We start from the raw sequence: 20,735 nt of genomic DNA, 5'->3' as shown, positions 1-20,735 counted from the left end.
TGGCACTTGCCTGCCTGAATATTGATTATGAGCAGAGTATAGAGTGCTTGCTTTTAAAATAAATCGTCGTGCAGCTAAACAACAGCACGAACTTGCAAATGAAGTTTTCGATGTTGGAGATGATGTTGCTCAGGCAGGTTTAGAATGGCAGACCTAGTTGGTAATCGCCAGTTATCCTATTGAACCGCCGAAGTTGTATTTAAAAGAGCCCTCTATTTTTCCCCCGAACATTGTGGCTACATTCATATCTATGAAAGTTTCGTTCTTGTGAAGCTTTCATTGATTGAATGCATCGATGCCATACGCCCGGATGTTATAGATAACAGCACGCCAGCGGTATTCCCCCTTAACAGGTTCGTCATACCGCTTATTCACGTACATTTCCTTATTTGCTCGGTCAACGATTTTCGCTATCATTTGTACATCCAGTAGAACAATCAGGCGTTGCACGACTTCCTGTAAGTGGCAACCGCTACAGCACTGCACTTACGCAACGCCCATTTTAAGTGTGTCTACATTCGTGTAAAAATTTCAGTTTCAGAGCGAGAAAGAGGCAGCGAGACGGCAAGGGAAAAGTATCGTGGAAGGTTAACTAGTCTTTACGCATCTTACACGAAGGGAAGGCGGATAACGTGAAGAAGCAACGCGAATACGAGGCGTGCAATAAAGGACACAGGACGGGAGCTCGTGTCCCGACTTGGTTTTGTTTCTCATCACGATTGCTCGCGAACTACTTTTGCACCTTGTTTAAGGCGTAGAAAGGAACGAAAGAGATACTACATGTTCCAGCTCGAGCATGCACATCGCGACTGCGAACGAAAAGTAAGGTTTGTGTGTACTTGTGGAACTGTGTGAGTCACGGCAGGAAGTGCAAAGAGTGCCGTGCATGGGGATGTTACATGCCCCCAAAACAGAGCGCACGAATCCTGGAAAGAGATGCCGCGGTACAGCGTTGTTCCGGCCTGGTTGTGTCAACGTAAACAAAAATATTTGCAACAGGGTCGTATGCTTGCACAAGCGGAAAAGTACGTCGGAAGCTTGGTTTATTTAGATAGTGAATCATTTGTGATCTTTGGCGCTGTTCTTGTAGCTACTTGGCTTTGCTTTTTTGTTTTTAATCCCGCAGCGTACTATACACTACAGACAGTGAGCGCGCAGTCGACTATACATACTTCGCTTCAGTTGCTTAGCAGACAGGTCGTTAGCGGAGAAGAAAGATTTATTCAACTATACGTGCTTTTTAAAATCTTGCGAAAAGGTTATGTATATGTTTCCATTATTTTTTGTTTAAATGAGGTAACTAACGTGAACATGTTTAATCTCCCTGCAATTTTCCTCCTCTCCATAACTGGTATGAAGACTGCTGAAAGCGGAGTTAAATGTAGGACAAGCAGTCGCCACCGCTGGATTTGTCAGTAAGTGATCCTCTCTTCGCGTTCATGGGACGCACACAGTGACTTTTCATTCCCCCTTTTCGCTCCCTCCTTTTTATATGTTTGTATTCTTACTTACACTCGTGGCTTTGCACAAAAAGCCTCGTTCGTCTTTACGCGGAATGCGGCGAGCATGTCAATCAGTCAACGTGAAGAGAGGCGCGAGCGTTTCGGCGTTAGCGAAGCGTGCCGATATTCCCGAAGCCAGGGTGAACGCCTACACCTTCGGTCTACGAGCGGCTCTTCGAGACCAGCCACGTGTGTACGCACACACACGCACGCGCACACTCGTACGCACACGCTCTCACGACCGCGCACTACCGCATACTGAAGCGAAGGGAGGGGCGCCCGTCACGGCCGAGTTGTCCCGCTGCTGCAGCCGTTTTCCAGGCTAGATTCTTGACGAAGTATGCATGCGTAGTACATAGGCACGCTCTGCGGCTGCCGCGCAGTTCCTCGCGGAGCGTTAAAAAAAAAGAAAAAGAAAACCAAGAGTGCCAAGAGTGAAACAGAGACCCGCGGTTCTCTATTGAGGTTGTGTTCAGTACACGTGAAAGAGCGCGGCCGACTCGCATCCTCTGCGCGATGATGGCACGGGCGCCGAAAGGGTTATTGCCACGGCCTTCCTGCTTTTGGCTTCGTTCGCGCGTCGTTCACTCTCCGTGGGGGTCACGGGCAGGGGTGTTCGTCGCTTGACAGCGGCCGCGCTCCTCGATAGGTGCCAGTGGTAACGCAACGAGCTCTTGACTTGACTATTCACCGGTTAACGGAAGGGCACGGAAAAGAAACAAATCCATGGCGAGAACGGAAGAGGAAGAAAGAGCTATTCTTATCCCGGTTATCCGTCTCGCTGCTGGGCAAGAAATAAGTCAGGAGAGAGGCGGTAAAGAGCGCACGATGGTTCGGAGTGTTGTTCCTTTTTGTGCTTTCCTTTTTTTTTTTTAAGTGTGCAACGTAACAGCCAATTTGCTGAGATCCTCGGCCTCGTCGAAGCGATGTTCTCAATTGTACGAGTCACCCGAAGCGGTTGTATAGCGTGTATGGTGCTTTACTGCTGACCCGAAGGTCGCGGGATCGAAACCCCGGCCGCGGCGGCCGCATTTTGATGGAGGCAAAATGCTAGACGCCCGTGTGCTTTGATTTGTATAGGTGCACGTTAGACAACCCAAGGTGGTCGAAATTTCCGGAGACATCCACTACGGCGTCCCTCATAATCATATCGTGGTTTTGGGACGTAAAGCCCCAACAATTATTATTATTTATTAGCTATGCAAGTCGCATGCACAGACCTATAGATGCACTTGGAGCGCTGTCCACGAATATTGTTCCACCAAGTACTGCTACGCGTCTTTGAAAAAGCACATAATCTCACATACGCTTCTTCAGTGGAATCTGTATAGTTATTCTCGTCAAAATGGGCAGTCATTCCAGCGTCTGGTTTATGCGTGATAGACAAATACACACAAGCATACATCGCTTAACTAGGTGTTAATACAAAATTATTCGGCTATTACGAGTTCATTCACTCTGCTCCCGCTTATGCTCTCATGAATCCAATCAGTGCAGATTTGTCCATTCATTTCAGAACGAAGATATATTCGCGCGATTGATAAACGCCGTACACGTTGAAATAAACGAGATTCGCAAAATCTGTCTATGCCGCACATCTCGGTTAATACCAATCTTAAGCCACGCCAGAAGTTCCAAGAACAACGTTTCAGTACCTTTCTTTTCTCGCACCCACTGTGCAGCTATTTCTCTCCATCCTGTTTCTGAATCTCAAACGACTTATATGTTCAATCCCTTTTTGCCGTTTCATTTATCGCCTTCTCTTAGTGTCATACTGTAAGTAATGCATGTCACTCAAAGCATAGCCGGAAAGCAAGAAGGGAGCCGCACGTTGGTATGACGTGAGTCTACACTCGAGATTTAAGAATGTATGTAGCCGATATGCCGGCTTGTGCGTGAAGAAATATACGCCAAACTAAAAACAAAAAAGACTCTGACAGGCGTTACGTAAAGCGCGTGGAGAAGCTTCTTGAATGTAACACACAAGTAGTGTATGAAGTTTCTTCTAGCTGCGGTCGCTTCTATGTATGGATGCAGGGCAGGCAGGCCGTTGAGATCGTGTTGAATTGATGTCTAGTTGATTGATAAAAATACTTTGACCAGAGAGACATCATGCAACCCCCCCGACAAACAGTCGCGATTGCGAGTCTGCTCCGAAATTCGCGTACAGAGGTTATGATATAGTAATGACCATGTGCGCCTTAAGTTCGAAGCACACCTCTGAGTGACGACGAACTAAAGTGTATTTTGAGAAAAGGACTTTTCGTTACCTTGAAGAACCTTTTGCGAGAAGGCGTTTAGCCGTTGGCACACAATACGGTGCAGTCAGCTCTACATGTGCGTTTTCGGTAAATCACACAGCAAAAAACATGGCGCTCTTTTTTAAGACTGAAATTAACAAATTATTTCCTATGCGGTGTATTTGGTCATTACAATGTCAAAAATAAAGGGTGAACAAGCTTTAGTCTTGTCACACCAATAGAGACGTTAAAAGCGAGCGATCACACAGTCTTCATCGCTCACATTTCACTTGTTCAAACACTGCGGGACTGCTACATTACTTTTTTTTTTAACGTGCGTCTCTTAGACTCAAAAAGCATGCAGTCGTCTTGGTCAGACACAATCTTAAGTGGAACAAGAACAGCTTTTCATACAGCTGGCTCTTTCTTCGCGTAACGTACCGGGATGATCGCTGTGCGTACCTGCACCATACGTACAGCGTTGTTAGGATGGCAGTTTTGCCAAGACACGCTGGTCAGAATGGGCAATAAAGCACGTCGAGCTAAGACGGTCCAAACCCTGACAAACGACGCGAATCACGCTGCCGCGAACGGTTTGTGGACGAAGCCATACAGTGGCGAAGCTGTCAGAACCAAATATGACGTGAGAATGGCGATCACAGTTTTTGCGAGTGCTACGGCAGTTTGAAAGTAAAAAGTTCGCTGTCAGACGAAGTACGACACTGCTCGGTATATAAGGTTGTTTCCAAAGTACTAAATTTAATAATAAATAAGGCAAAACATGTTTTTCGTGAATATTGAAGTTGTTTAAGGGCCGCGAAAGTGGTTATCTTAGTAGACCCACAGAAGAATCCTGATATCCTCCTTTCTGCAAGGAACCCTCGCGAAATAGTAAATTTACTCTATTGTCCGTGTGTCATCCCTTTGTCGTGTGTCACTTCAGTTTCTTTTTAAAATTTAATTTCTTCATTGGCTTTGCTTAATTTGTCTAAGTCAGGACAGTGGTGACCGCATCACCTCGCTTGTGTCCTCGTGCTTCTGACGCATTCTGCCGCAAAACACCCACAACCAAACTGTGCGCCCTGTTCACATCCGTGTCGCCGATGCAGCTCGTAACCGGCCTTCTCTTCAGGCCATGTTAACGTTGGAGGAAAAACAGTTCTATCTCGGCTTAGAAGAACTGAACGCTGCGCAATGTGGCTTTCCGTATCGAAGCAGAGTTGCGCAGTAAACGAAGGACGAGATGCTGGATAGATGACATAAACATCTTTCAAAATAGAGTGGTAAGAAGTTCCATCACAGTAGAGCTTCAACTGCGATTTGTCCTCGTCTGCAAGCGTCAGGCTACACAAGGTATAGATGTGAATACGTTGTGTCTCCGTTGCTATACTCAAATGCGCAGTGTTCACGTCACAGTGTTTCTTTCTCAATCTTAAAGCATGCTCAGTTAGGATGCTCGGTGTACATGTTAATGAGTGCGCAGTGTAAGAGAAGGAATCAATTGGTTCTTTTAGCTCCGCTTGTGTCATGAGTCTACTGTAAGGCACCTCGTTATCTTTCCGGACGTTGCGTTATCCATGTTTCAAACGACTGTCATTAGCTTCTGCCAAAGATGAGCCAGAGGTACTTATTGGTTCACCGATGGGAAGGAAAGAAACTCCTCCGGGAAGCGCCGTTGATATAATGCAACGGATAAGCGAATAGCTAGCTCGCAAAGAAGCGACGCGGTAATTGTCCACTAAGCACCGACTTAGATCCGACCAATCCTAAAAATGTACGTTTCAGTACTCCATCCAAAGCGCGGCTCGCTGACCTGAAAGGCAACAGCTAATCGGTGCTCCCGCATTAATTACTGCATAAATATGACTTAATGGGCAGCTATCCTTCGGAATCAATGCAGTAAATTAAACTGCGGACTTAGACGAGTTGTTAACTCAGGGCAACAATTTAACAGCTCCAGCAAGAGATGAGAACAAAAAAAAAAAACAGCACTGCTGAAGAAATAAGCATTGAGCAGGCCTTGTCGCTTTGTTTGTCTTTGTTTTTCACCCCTCGAGCTGTTGATTTTTTACCTGCCGAAGAGTATTGTACCCTCTAGATTTGAGTGCAGAAAAACAAGGACTGACAGTCTTGGTCGGCAATCAGTCCCTTCCATAGGCGTATGCAGGGTTCTCCATTAGGGGAAGGGAGAGGGGGGGGGGGCAAGTTTAATCGTCCGTTGGTCGAGTTGAAGCGATGACTAGCTTCTTACAAAGGCCTGCCATTGGTTCCCTGCTTTCGAGGGTAAAGATGGGAAGAAAACACATCTTTGAATGCAACATCAGGGGTCCTTGTTTGCTATTATCGTGAAAAAAGAAACGTAACCCGCATTGCGCATTAAAAAGTGACATAACCCTGCGCATTAAAGAAAATGACGTGAAAGGTCCGACTGAGCTAAGGTAGGGGGCAGAATTGGCACCCCCCTTCAGTTGATTAGAGCCCCCCCCCCCCCCCCTCGTGCGCGCACCTATGATCCCCTTCCCCTACTGTGCACCAATCAAAGGTGGCGTGTCACTGCACGCAACTTATCCAACCGGTGGTGGAAGAAGGCAGCCCCGTCGTGCGTTAGGTATATTTTTTGGCAGGATGTTCCTCCCGGGCGTCCGTACGTGCGGCCGCTGAGTGGGATCGGCTCTGTGCGGTATAATCTCCTCGCAGAAGGAGGACCATCTGGGTCACCAGGAAGACGGCGAGGATACCACCACGCCGGGAGAGGACGACGGCGGCCGGAGGTGGTTCCGTGCTCCTCCTCGCCCGTCAACAGTGAAAGTCTGCGCGGCAACTGCCGCTGCTAGTCGACCGGCGGCGGGGCACGTCTTCCTTTCCGACTCTGCAGGACGGCGGCCGCCGCACAACACCGTCGTATCCAGCGACGACCACCAACACCAAGGAGCAGCACCAGCAGCACAGGTGAGAGACGCGAGCGCTCTTCTTCGGAACTACCGTGTGGTGCACGTGACTCCACGCCTGCGCACTTCGTTTCGTTTCGACCTTTTGGACTTAGGTCCAGCCGCACGCTTCGCGCCATAGGAATAAGAGCGCCAGTAGTAGTAGTTGAAATATTGATTAGTTGAGCGTTTTAGGAGTCGGAATGGGTGCTAGTCCGGGACTCCAGTTGCGCTTGCCGCGCACCGATCCTAGCCTAGCAGGCCTTTCGGGCCCTCCAGGTCAGCTGGACGAAAATGGCGGCCCACGCCTCCGTGTTTAGGTTTTCGCCTAATAATTTAGAATGTAGTTTTCCGACTTTGGCTGTGCACTTCCACGTAACGTGGGAAAGATATGAAAAATCTGGTGCTATATTCATTACACGGTTCACCGGCAGAGTGCTTCATAGTGAATAACGATGATCGGTATAGTGCGTGGATTCTTTATACTCTACCGCTTTGGCTTCCAGGATCCTTTTTAACGCTTATTGCAACCTGGTGTTGCATTTGCCGTATTGCAGTGATTAGTCCCAATGTCCTTCTCACTTCAACAGTCAAACCGTTTCGGGAAAACAAATAAAGATATAGTCTAAAAACAGACATACATGACATGTGACGTGTAGATCTAATGGTTATGCGTCACCCCAATGCCAAAACATATATATGCGACAGCAGCAATATAGAGTAGTCAGCGCAAAGAGCTCCACCGCTACCAAAGAACAACGAGAATGCTTACGGCCACCTGTCTCGTGCAAGTGGTTCTCAATAATCAGTGCCTCTACTTTTGCTTCCGGCACCACACAGGACAAAAGTACGAACACAGCCGGTCGAGCACTCTCTCCCAAAAAAGCAATTGCGCGCCCACCGGTCATGCATACTTCCCCTTGTTACGCGGTTCCTTCCCTCCTGCTATATCTTCCTTATCGGTCAGGCGCAAACTTTCCTGTTCGCCTCAAGCGGCGGTACCATGTAGTGTAATGCTCTGACTGTTCGGAAACACGAACCCTACACATTGATACTCGACTTTGAGACGTAAGGGGTTCTTAAAAAGGAATCGTTCCCCCTTGTAGCTAGATGCCAAAACTGGGCGCGGGATAATGCGACGACGCTGTACTGTTCCAATGGTAGCGGTGGTCGTGATGATGTTACTACAGCGGGGGGGGGGGGGGGGGGGTTAGACTGACAGACCTGGCCGGCGAATTCTTCGCCTGGGCGACTCTTTTTGTGCAGTATGTAAATGTGTAGTATGTAGCATGTTCCAATGCTATTCCTCCAAGATCTCCTGACCGTATACGGTGGTTGATAAGAAAAGAATAAAATCGGAAAAAGGGAATCCTGTCATTATGAAGGCCTAATCTCTTCTGCCGGCCTATGTACAATGTACACGCTCATCTACATTTTTACTTTCATAGTTATTCTCTTTTTATGTCGCACCTCACCTACGTTCTTTTATCGCGACAACAATTATATGACACTCGACGGGCATCTCTGCCGTCGCCGCCATGTTCTGTATAAATTCAAAATCGATAACATCACCCAGTGCATCGTATCTTCCATGTGCGAGTGAAAGCGCGCCAGGGCTGCCTCCGGTCACGGCTCAAACAGAGATGAAGCGCGCCGACCGCCATGCAGGGAGGCAGGGAGGAGGGGGGGAGCTTGCGTCGCTTCAGAAGGAACTGCGAACTTTGATCAAACAGGCGCCGTCGCGGCGCGCGCTTTCTCGATGGAGATTAGCAGACAGCTCTACCTCAGTACATGCTGTGCTTTCAGCGCTTACTTCGCGTTGAAGCGATTGACTGCACGAACGTCGTTTCGCTAGCTGCAGTGGCCACGTTTCCTTACGCCAGCTTTTTCCAGAGTTACACCGGATCAGATCCTAAAAGAGTCAGGTGCTAGCCTTATTCCAATTTGCTGCTATCGCATTAATTGCTCCTCCCTTTCGGTGTGACTGTGGCTTCTTTTTTTGTAACGAGAGAGAGACACTCGATAATTTTTGCTAACATAATCATCATTATGCATTTCTAATATAATAGCTGCGATAAGAAACTAAAGGATCTGAAAGGAACCAAAGATACCGGTCGGTGCGCTTTTTATATGGTACGTATTCAATGAAAATGATTTTATCCATATATTATCCTAATGAATACGGGTTCATTGTTTCTTTCATTTGTTCTTCTGGTGCAAGTTTTCATCACGTTCTATGTGGCCAATACCCCTCCTAGGTTCGAGCCACGCCTTGTGGCCACAACGGTAGCAGCAGCAGACACCATCATGAACGGGCTTTTCCTTCTTTCTTTTTTCTTGTGTGAGTGAGTTATGTGATGTTGGCGTTCGCCTGAACCAAGCTGATGGACCCACGGGCAACTTTTTTTTTCCCTGAACAAGTGAACTACGGAGTACTTTCAGATCAACAACGCCAGAACCATAGGCGTGCGGAAAGAAATCAACCTTCGCAATGGATGCAACAATGAAAATGAAGAACGACGTGCTCCTCACAACGGCCTAGCTGCCTTTGGACCCCGGTTTTCCGGGGGTAAAGATGAGCAGTAACGATTTCTTGGAATGCAACACCAGGGGTCCTCTGCCGCCCATAACCCTGCACCTTAAACAATGAAGGGACAGCTCTGACTAAGTGAATGTAAAGGAATCAATGTTTGGGAAGAGATAGGAAGCTTTTTTTCGAGGACTCACGCGCCTGGCAAGCATTCTTTATTTTACAATCACTAAGTATCAGTCCTCTTTAGGGCAATTTATTTCGTTCCACCGGTAGCGTGAACATTTCCACTTTCGAAGGCAAGAAGGGCGCATACGCAGCACTCTCATGCAGGTCGTTTCACTTCCCTCGAGTTTACAGATAAATAAATGGACAGGTTACTGCCACTTACATTACACGTCTGAAGAATTTTCTGCAGTAACGAATCGGTAGAAACAACGTCTCAAGAAACAAGTCAATAGAAACATTTCTCACCGCAAATGCCACCAGGGGCGCTTGCTTCATGGCTGTGAGTCGTACGTCGTGAGCGCGGTGAAATAGAATGCGAGACATCGCAGCCACGTGATGATATTGCCACGTGCGTTTCTTATTATCACTTTTACTGTACTCGGTTTTCGCCCACAAAGACTGTCAGCAACGCTAAGCAAACCGCGCCTCATTGTTCGAGATGCTTCGCGATTATTGTAGATCGTTTTGTTAAGATTGCGCGCAAGACGCGAACACTCGAGCTTATTCTAGAACTTGCGCGACAACCAGCGATAACGTTGGAATATTCGACAGCACATGTATAAATGCCAACGCGCTTCACCGCTTGTCAGTTGATCGACGGTCGACGCTCTGTTCGCCGCTATCAGTGTATTGCTTTTCAGTTTCCCGGCCACAAGTTCGGCCAAATAAAGAGTTTCATCTCTGACGTGCTGACTGTTGCCTTCGTCAACGTCACGACCACGTGACATCTGGCGGAGGTGCTGGGTATGGACGCCAATACGCCGACGGGGACTTAGTGAGAAACTTCTCCGACGATACTTCGGTCCCTGACGGCATTACGAACTCTCAGCGGAGCCGTGCGCGACCTGAAGTCGTCCATGTCGTGCGCCTGTGCTTATTGTTTATTGTACTTTGTTGCTTTATTCTTGTTATTTATTGCTGCATGCATAAGTAGCTAATAGTAGCAAAAGTAGCATGTATAAGTAGCTAATACCAAGGAATACAGAAATTAAGAGCTGTACTCTGTCAGTACAGAGCGCTGTGTCCGTGAAGTTGGTGGTCACGTGGAGTGACCACCGTGCATGAAGCGTCTTAAAAGGCTGGTATTATATTATTTTTTTATTGGTGCTTGGAGGAGAAGTTCTGCGAAATCCTTTAATGAGCCTTCAAGATTGAGGTGGATGTGTGGTATATACAATGTCCCCGTGCTCCTGGAGGGAAAAAAGCACTGTTTTGCAGCCTTCAACCGAAACGGACTGGTAGACCCTTACTGCATGGTGGTCACCTCAGGTGACCACCTCATATCTTTTTAACTAAAGGTGCCAATTTTTAAATGCGAAGCATTTCTTAGCGAACCTCAGGCACTTTGGGCGTTTCTATCTACGTATCTATCTAGCCGCCTACGTCTGGGCGCTCTCCTGGCCGTCTCCATAGCCTGTAATATACCAAAATTGTTGCAGCAGGGGATCAGTGTATGACGAACACCATTAACTGGTAATGACATAAATAACGCAAAATACCTGTCGCGTACGTCATGAAACCCTTTCTCTCAGTCACGTGTGTCACATACCCGCATACCAGAGTTCATGTTATGCGGGTATGTGCCACAGGTGATACAAAGTCTCAACCAACACAGTAACCCCGAACACACACATTGATATGCAAGGAAAGTGATAATATTAATAGTTGTTGGGGTTTTGTGTCCCAAAACCACGATATTATTATGAGAGACGCCGTAGCAAAGGGCTCCGGAAATTTTTACCATCTGGTATTCTTTAACGTGCACCTGGGATCGCACAGTACACGCGCATCTATCATTTTGCCTCCATCGAAATGCGACCGCCGCGGCCGGGATCGAACCCACGGCCTTCGGGTCAGCAGCCGAGCACCGTAACCGCTACACCCCGCGCCGGACGCAAGAAAAGTGAGGAAGCTGAAGACATAACACTCCTGGAAGACGCTCAACTACCATGCACTCGTTCACGTGGTCCGCAACGTGGACCACGTTGATTACGCAAAAACCGGGGTCAATGCTTCCTACAATAAATCTGCCCAGAGAACCAGGCCTCCCATCATTACCAGTGACTTCAGCATTGATTTATCAAGACCCAACAACGCCTGGTCTTTATACTGCATGAAAGACGGCTTGAATGTGGACAGGGCATCAAGAAACCTCGCTGCCACGTCCAGGAGAGGAGGCATCATAGATCATTTCATCGTAAGAGGCACCCAGGATTTCCACCAGCTGTGCTATACCTCGCACTTCACTACACTTAGACCCACCGTAGCCGCGATCACAAACGTATCCGATTAACAAGTCCGGTCCAGCTGCTGGTGCTCACTGATCACGGTGATGATGACCTTGTTCAAGAACTGTCAAGAACCCCTTCTACACATACACACGAGTTCGTAAAACGTGCGTGCGTGTCCGTCATAACGGACAAGTATAAGCGTAACAACTGTAACTGTGACTGTAATGTACGTGCAGTGCGCCTGCGCGTGCCACTCGGCTGTGTGTATATATAGGGAAGCTTTCTTGAATGAAGCTTAGTTGCGAGTAACGGCTGTCCTGTGCATCTCTGTTCCTTCGTTGTCCTGTTCGGATTCGCGCTATCCAGTATAGAAGAATATAAGCACTACATATCAGCTTACCGCGTCTGGTGTTGGTAACACCAGTGTTGGCATCGTTACGCAACAGTAAGCAACTGGTTATATAATACATATACTCTTCAACATATAAGTGTGCGTATACTACTTCTACATTTGTCTAGCTCCATTCCCTAACGTTTCGCTCAATGTGAAGAATTACGCCAGTCACCATCACGCGCATGCTTCGCATAACATCGATTCTCACGGTACGTGGGATCTGTCGAATTTTTTTTTTTGCTTGTGAGAAAATTATTTTCTCAAAAAGAATTCACCGTTTTTGCATGAAACTCTGTTTCCTGCCAAAAACGCAGTTCTGTGCATAAAAGAGTTAATTAGCTAGGTATACCGCCCAGCCAATTGGATAATCTGCCGGGCGCACTTGCTTGAGGGGCGAGCGACGATGAAGAAGAGGCCGAAGAGGGCGCGCGCCGGCTGAGCAACGCGCTATAATGTATGGGCCGACCATGATGATTCTACACGTGGCCTCGGCGATTAGCTCCGGCCGCGGTGCCGTAAAGCGCTCAGCCGGAAATAATTTTAGAGGCCACGGTGCTGATTATTCTAAAGGACACTTAGTGCAGACATTAAGCGCTTGAAAATGAATTTAAACAACCCGTATACCTCTAAAAAGTATCGTCAGTAAAAGTTTCTGACACTTTTCTTGCATGGGCGCATTTCTGCACTCAGCGGAACGACAAACAAATGAAAGAAGATGCCTCTGGTTTGAAGACACCACCCAACTTTGTCGATCGCCTCTGACGCGACATCGCGTTTCATTGTAACCAATGGAACGCAGCACGCACTGAGGGATGGATTTGACCTTTTCGTACTGTTAGCTCGTTCAAAAGGGGGTTTCGCCAGAGCTCGAAAAAATCCCGAGTTTCGCCAAATTCGCGTCATCCTTCATAGAACCCCTGGCCGTGAATTCCGAAACTATAGACAGTGATGTGCTTAAAAATGCAGACGACGGAAAGAACACTTCGCTCACCATTTCACATGTTTCTCTTGTCGTCCACGTTTTTATGCACATCTCCGTAATAGATTTAATGTTCCTAGGTCACAGACTGCAGTCCATTGGTTGTGTTTACAGCATGCGCTACAGAAAGTTCTCTATCAAATTTATCCGAAGCAACACGTTTGATCTCACAAGCTCACTGTGGCGTTCCTCTTGTCCGCTTCGTTTTCTAACATCACGATACCGCCCATTGTTCTTACACAAAACAGTGAACTCGTTTCGTGCACGCCTCCCAGTTTCTTCAAAAAGAAACAAACAAGCGGGGGGGAGGGGGAGGGGTCTGCGATGAAACTCCCCCTCCCGTCCTAACCGGGAACACTGCGCACGCCTGTGACCATACTCTATAGGTCTTTAAGGTAAAAGCAGTTCCATAAGCGTTTATTCTTGCCATGTTTCCAGACACAAAAATTTGACGGCACCGTTCATGCGAGTTTTATAACGGGATTCGTGTCGCCATGGGAAGGCAAGGACATAGATGGCCCGGCTACTTTCGAACGCAGCTTGACCTAAAATGTGGGCACAACGCATATTAAAACTCTTTAGGACCATATCTTCAATAGGAACCATTGCCTAATGCTTATACTCACGTATCCTATACAACCAGTAAGCAAAACAAATTTGATAGGAGCGTAAAACACCTAATCCACTTCAATAACAGCGTTGCTGGGAGTAGTAATATTGAAGTATTTATGAAATTGATGAATTATTTCGATCTGTACTAGCTATGAAGTGTATGTGTTAAATTGTTTTCTTTATGTCGGTGTTTGCCTGCATGTTTACCCCTGAATGGACTTATGAGAATCCGCAATAATTTTAAATAATTAACTAAATGAATAAATAAATAGCAATCAACGCACAGTGACGCAGTCCTCTTCGACTTGCCTTCGAGTTCAACAACTCGCCAGTACGTTTACGTTTAATGTAACCGCATGCACAACCCGGCGTGAGTACTTAAATTTTAATCAGTAAGTGTTCTTGAGTTTAATACTTAGTCACTGTAAAAGAAAGAATGCTAGCCATTCACGTCTTCGAAAGTGCCCTATAGCTCTTATAGAGAGACGCGAATTCGAGGCCTGCACATTTCCCGCATTCCCATGCATGCAACAACACCGCAGCGCCCATTATTACTCTCGGGCAATTAATAACCCTCATGTTCACAAGATGAGGAATCGCCATTCAAGGCTTCCGCGAAGGTTCAGTGGTTACAGTGCTCGGCTGCCAACCAGAAAGACGCAGGTTCAATCCCTGCCGCGACGGTCGCATTTCGATGGTGGCGAAATGCTAGAGGCCCATGTACTGCGCGACGTCAATGTGGTCGAAATTACCTGAAAACATAAAGCGCGGTGTGCCTCATAATCATATCATGGTTCTGGCTAGTAAGACTCCAGAAATTAGTTAATTAAACCATTCGATGCAGGGGAAACTCAGTAATGGGATCATTATCCCGGAAACCGTGTAGGCAAACTTTGAAAGAAAGTTTTTGTGGACCACGATATAAACATCGTTTCAGAGGTAAAAGTTCGTAGAATTCTACATGACGGGTTACGCATGCGTTCGGTAGTGCTATCAATTATTATGATCGTCATGCTGTTTTTATTTACCGTTTAGCAAAAGGGAAAAGAATATTTGCATAGGCCACACAAAGGTGCTATTTGGAGAACCAGGAGGACTTATGCAACGTTGCACAATCCCAACAGCCCAGATTCGAGCGAGGCCGACTTGCCCAAGATAAGGACGTCACGGCGTTCGGCAGGAGCTATTGTGTATTGTCCGGCAAGCTGTAGCAAGTATTCCTTGTACAAGTGAGAGTTGTTAGCATGGGGGTGTCCGCTATCCCTTACAGACCGACAAGGCGATAAATGCTGAAATGTTAAATTGTCAACGCCACACGTAAGGTTCAAGACCTTTGAAACATAAAGTTCAGTGTATTATCTTAGCATCTCTATGCTGCCCCACGGTGTAGTGATCCTCGTAGACAGAACACTGTCCGAAATAATGAATGGTGATAACAGAACTGTTTATTGGGCTAACTTTGTGTCTCGATTACAGAACATTATCGTCGGGTACAACTTAAGTCGGGAGAGGCCCCGCCCAGACGACCGAAGCGCGGCAGCTGATCGCCTCCGCGACTAAAGAAATAGTCCCGCTCATGCTCTCGGCAATGTTCTCTGAAGGCGGGGTCACCGGCCGTCCGGCTCACAAATTCAGTCTGGAATGTGCGCCCATTGGTGCAGGCTTGTGCTCATCCGCCTTTGAGGAAGAAATGCCGCGGACTTCTAAAGTTGCATCCGACTATAGCATGATCAACGGTCGAGCGCCGACCGGTAATCTATTCAAATAATTTTTATATTTTAAAGTAACATATTGGTATGGTTTTCTCGACTAATAACTACAGCCTGCAGTTTTGAATAAAAACGTACCGCTGGATCCGTCATTCGTAAACGTCAGTCATCGCGACGCTTTAAAATCTAATTATCATGTTGCCCGTCTTGCTATGTAAGTGACAACAGCGTTCAAGAATGTTCTGATACATCAATCGCGATAACATGGTAACAGGGATAGTTTAGTGAAAGCTGCCACGAATTAAAAAAATTAGGCAGATCCCACGCACTGTGGCAATCGATGTAATGCGAAGCAGCCAGCAAAGAGCTGCATACATCGCCTTGTTTGTCTTTGAGCCAAATGAAATCATTCATGCCATGGCATCTAGTCCACCATATATGGCATGTTTGCCATGCACGCATGCATGCACAATCTTGTGTACACCATGCCAATGAAACGCATATTCTGGTATATAAATGCATGACCTGCATCACGCACTCGTGTCATGCCATACCAATTTTGGTGTATATCACGTTAACAAAACGGTCGGAAGCGCACCATGACAGTGGCATGTAAATCATACCGTACATGACATGCATAACATGATTCGCATGTTAAGACCTCTAATTTAGTTCGTCATACAGTCACATCGCGCAATACCAATTTTGGTGTATATCAAAGGAGCAAATTGGCCGCGAGTGCACCATGAGTAGAGCATGTAAATCATGCCATACATGACATGAATATTATGGTTTTTCATGTTACCACCTGTCACTAATGTTCATCATACAGTCACATCGCGCAATACCAGTTTTGGTCTATATCAAGCTATCGAAACGGCCGCGAATGCACCATGAGCGTGGCATGTAAGTCATGACATACATGGCATGCATGTCATAGTTTTCATGTTACCACCTGTTATTCATGTTCTTCATACAGTCACATCGCGCAATACCAATTTTGGTGCATATCAATCTAGCGAAACGGCCACGAGTGCGCCATGAGCATGGCGTGTAAATCGTGACGTACATTTCATGCATGTCATGATTATCATGTTACCACCTTTCATTTACGTTCGTCATACAGTGGTGTCGTGCAATACCAATTTTGGTGTATACCAAGCTAGCGAAACGGCCGGGAATGCACAATGAGCGCGGCATGTAAATCATGACATACAATGGCATGCATGTCATAGTTTTCATGTTACCACCTGTTATTCATGTTCTTCATACAGTCACATCGCGCAATACCAATTTTGGTGCATATCAATCTAGCGAAACGGCCACGAGTGCGCCATGAGCATGGCGTGTAAATCGTGACGTACATTTCATGCATGTCATGATTTCCATGTTACCACCTCTCATTTACGCTCGTCATGCAGTCGCGTCGCGCAATACCAATTTTGGTGTGTCAAGCAAGCGAAACGGCACGAGTGCGTCATGAGCATGACATGTAAATCATGTCGTGCATGTCATGCATGTCATGATTTTCATGTTACCACGTCTCATTTACCGTCGTCGTACAGTCGCTTCGCGCAACAGCAATTTTGGTGTACATCGAGCTAGCGAAGCGGCCGCGAATGCATCATGAGCGTGGCAATTAAACCATGACATACATGACATGCATGTCATGGTTTTCATCTTACCAACTGTCATTCACGTTCTTCATACAGTCACATCGTGCAATACAAATTTTGGTGTATATCAATCTACTGAAACTGCCGCTAGCGCATCATGAGCGTGGCATGTAAATCAGCTGGTCGTACATGACTTGCGTGTCATGATTTTTATGTTACCACGTCTCACTTACGTTCGTCGTAAAGTCGTGTCGCGTAACACCAATTTTGGTGTATATCACACAAGCGAAACGGACGCGAATGCACCATGAGCGTGGCATGTAAATCATGACATACATGACATGCATATCATGGTTTTCATCTTACCACCTGTTATTCATGTTCTTCATAAAGTCACATCGCACAATACCAATTTTGGTGTATATCAATCTAGCGAAACGGCCGCGAGTGCGCCATGAGCGTGGCATGTAAATCAGGTCGTAGATGACTTGCATGTCATGATTTTCATGTTACCACGTCTCACTTACGTTCGTCATACAGTCGTGTCGCGTAACACCAATTTTTGTGTATATCACGCAAGCGAAACGGACGCGAATGCACCATGAGCGTGGCATGTAAATAATGACATACATGTCATGGATGTCATGGTTTTCGTGCTACCACCTGTTATTCATGTTCTTCATAAAGTCACATCGCACAATACCAATTTTGGTGTATATCAATCTAGCGAAACGGCCGCGAGTGCGCCATGAGCGTGGCATGTAAATCATGTCATACATGACATGCATATCATGATTTTCATGTTACCACGTGTCAGTTATGTTCGTCATACAGAAAGGTCTCGTCATATCAGTTTTCGTATGTATCCCTTCATTTAAACGGCCGCGAGCGCCCCGAGACCATGTCATGTAAATCATGCTGCACATGACATGCGCTTCATGATTTGCATGTTAGGACCTGTCATTATGTTCGTCATGAACTCTTGTCATGCCGTACCAATTTTGGTATATATGAGATTAACGGAACAGCCGCAAGAGCCCAAAGGCCGTGGAATGTAAATTATGCTGTTCATGACATGCGTGTCATGATTTTCATGATATGACCTGTCATTTATGTTCGTGATAAGGCCATGTTATGACACACCAATTTTGGTATCATCCGATTAACGGAACGGCCAGGGAGCCCAAAGGCCGTGGAATGTAAATCATGCTGTTCATGACATGCGTGTCATGTTTTTCATGATATGACCTGGCATTTATGTTCGTAATAAGGCAATGTTATGACACAGCAATTTTGGTATACGTCCGATTAACGAAACAGCCAGGAGAGCACAAAGTCGTAGGCGGCTAGATAGATAGATAGATAGATAGATAGATAGATAGATAGATAGATAGATAGATAGATAGATAGATAGATAGATAGATAGATAGATAGATAGATAGATAGATAGATAGATAGATACGCTCAAAGTCGCAGAAGTTCGCTAAGAAGTGCTTCGCATTTAAAAGTAACAAACGCCCCTCGTGGTGATATCACGCTTGTATCGCTCTTTTTGAGTTCGACATCAGGAATACGTGCTCGCTGGCACTCAAGGCTGGCAGTGTCTTGCACGTACAGGTCCACCGTGAAAAGATTAGCACAAGTGACCGATGAGCGGAGCAACAAAAATCGCGACTAGCGTTCAAAATTTGACCTTCAGGATGCGCTGCTTTCTGCCGGCCTTCTCGCGTTGAAACCTGGATTGTGCCTGGCGCTTGCTATTGGCATGTTCGGTAACGTAATTGCTGCGTCTCACGATTTCGGCGTTCCCGTCGTCAGTCACCTGTGCTAATATTTTTTTCTGCTGCAACTGTACCTTGAGTCCTTTGGCGATTGCAGCTGACTGTCGCCAGTCACTGCACTGCAGAGAGCTGCTTTACATTTGATTTTTGATAAGCTCTTTTTCAGAGGCGCGATCGGCGTGCTGTCTGCTTGGCCGCAAGAACAAGGGCCGTGAAGCCCTTGAACTGCAGGCACTCAGTCTCGTCTCTCGACATTGACTCCATTGCGACTGAATGGCGCCGTGACCCGTGGATCGCTTCTACTTTCCGCTACCTTTCTGGATCATCGACCATTCCTCTATTCCGATCTCTCCGTCGTCAAGCTGCCCACTGCGCCATTCGTGATCGGCTGCTGCATCGACGCAACTACGCTCCCGAAGGTCGTAGATAGCCCTTGGTCATTCTTCGCAGCTTAAGATCACAAATATGTGCCTCCTTCCACGACGATCCACAATGTGGCCATGCCGTAGTTTTCAAAATATGCAAACGTATTCGCCATCGCTGTTACTGGCGCGGAATGTACAATTTTGTACGAAAATTTGTTCAGTGCTGCCCTGACTGTCAGCGTCGCAAATCACCGCCTTTACGCGCGTCTGGAGCCTTGGAGCCGCTTCCGTGCCCTGTCAAGCCCTTCGACGGCGTCGGCATTGATCTCTACGGGCCACTTCCGATGACACCGGATGGCAATCGGTGGATGATAGTCGCTGTGGACAATTCGACACGCTACGACGAAACTGCTGTTCTGCCAAATGCTACAGCACGGGACGTATGGAGTCTTTCGTCCTACTCCGATTTATCCTTCGACATGGCACACCTCGGGAGCTCCTCAGTGACAGCGGTCGAGCCTTCCTCTCAGAAGTCGTCGAAGCTCTGCTTTCCCAATACCGCGTTGTTCATCGAAGGACCACGGCCTACCACCCGCAGACTAACGGGCTCACAGAACGATTCAACCGTACCCTCGGTGACATGCTCGCGATGCACGTGACATCTGATCATGGTAACTGGGACAGCGTTCTTCCATTCGTAACGTTCGCCTACAACACCGCGACACAGGCTACCACGGGATTCTCACCTTTTTACCTCCTGTATGGACGCGAACCTTCGCACAACATAGACACTCTTATTCCATATCGTCCTGACGCTTCCGAATGACCACCGGTGTCCGAAGCTGCCCGACAAGCGGAGCAGTGCCGCCAACTCGCGCGCACCTTTACATCCCAAGAGCAACAGCGCCAGAAGGAAAACAACGCCGACTCACTTCGAAGTTCCAGCTATTCCCCTGGATCTCTTGTACGGCTGGCTGTTCCCTATCAGACTCCTGGGCTTTCCTCAAAACTCGTCCCAAAGTACGAGGGCCCTTAACGCGTTTTGGAGCAAACCTCACCGGTGAATTTTCTCATTGAGCCAGTTTCCCCATCTGACGACATGCGCCGGCGTGGACGTGACCTCGTCCACGTGGCCCGTCTCAAGCCATACCACAGCCCTCTGCCTCCAGACTCTTAGGTCGCCAGGATGGATCTTTTTCGGCGGGGGCGAATTGTGAAGAAGACGCGTCTCCGGTCAGCAGCATCGGCAACGTTCGGCATGCTGGGTTTTGCTCGGCTCGCTCGCCTCGCGCTGCTGGCCGCTGGCATCTTTCTGGACGGTGCTCTGCCCTAACTCGCTGTCTTTATTTATAGAGTCACCACAGGCACGCACCGCCAATAAACCGCTTCTCAGGGCAAGTGGACGAACCTCAAGCTCCGCTAAATAGGGTTTATTAGTGGTTTTTAGTTTTGGTGAAGGCAATGGGCGTCGTAATTGTGTCGTGTTTGCGCGGACACCTATATACATACGCGGTCGGAGAGGAAACCTCAGGCAGGGAAACGAGGGGCGTCCGGGACCTCGCGGTCTGTACACTGTCTCCTTCCGAGCACCACGCCGGATTACATCTCTACTCATGAGAAA

General features: G+C 47.3%; 1 protein-coding gene across 1 annotated transcript in view; it reads left to right on the top strand.

Annotated features, from left to right (window-relative positions):
• Nucleotides 1–20,735, top strand: part of LOC119383286 (elongation of very long chain fatty acids protein 4) — a 64,860-nt gene that overhangs the window by 10,082 nt on the left and 34,043 nt on the right. Inside the window, exon 2 of the mRNA XM_037651353.2 lies at nucleotides 6,440–6,691. The gene's annotated coding sequence lies outside the window, so the exon portion shown is untranslated. The remainder of the gene's footprint in view (nucleotides 1–6,439; nucleotides 6,692–20,735) is intronic.

Source organism: Rhipicephalus sanguineus, chromosome 2 (assembly GCF_013339695.2).
Source record: "Rhipicephalus sanguineus isolate Rsan-2018 chromosome 2, BIME_Rsan_1.4, whole genome shotgun sequence".
NCBI lineage: Eukaryota > Metazoa > Arthropoda > Arachnida > Ixodida > Ixodidae > Rhipicephalus > Rhipicephalus sanguineus.
The sequence above is the reverse complement of the archived record's forward strand: the minus strand, read 5'-3'. Positions and strand labels throughout refer to the sequence as shown.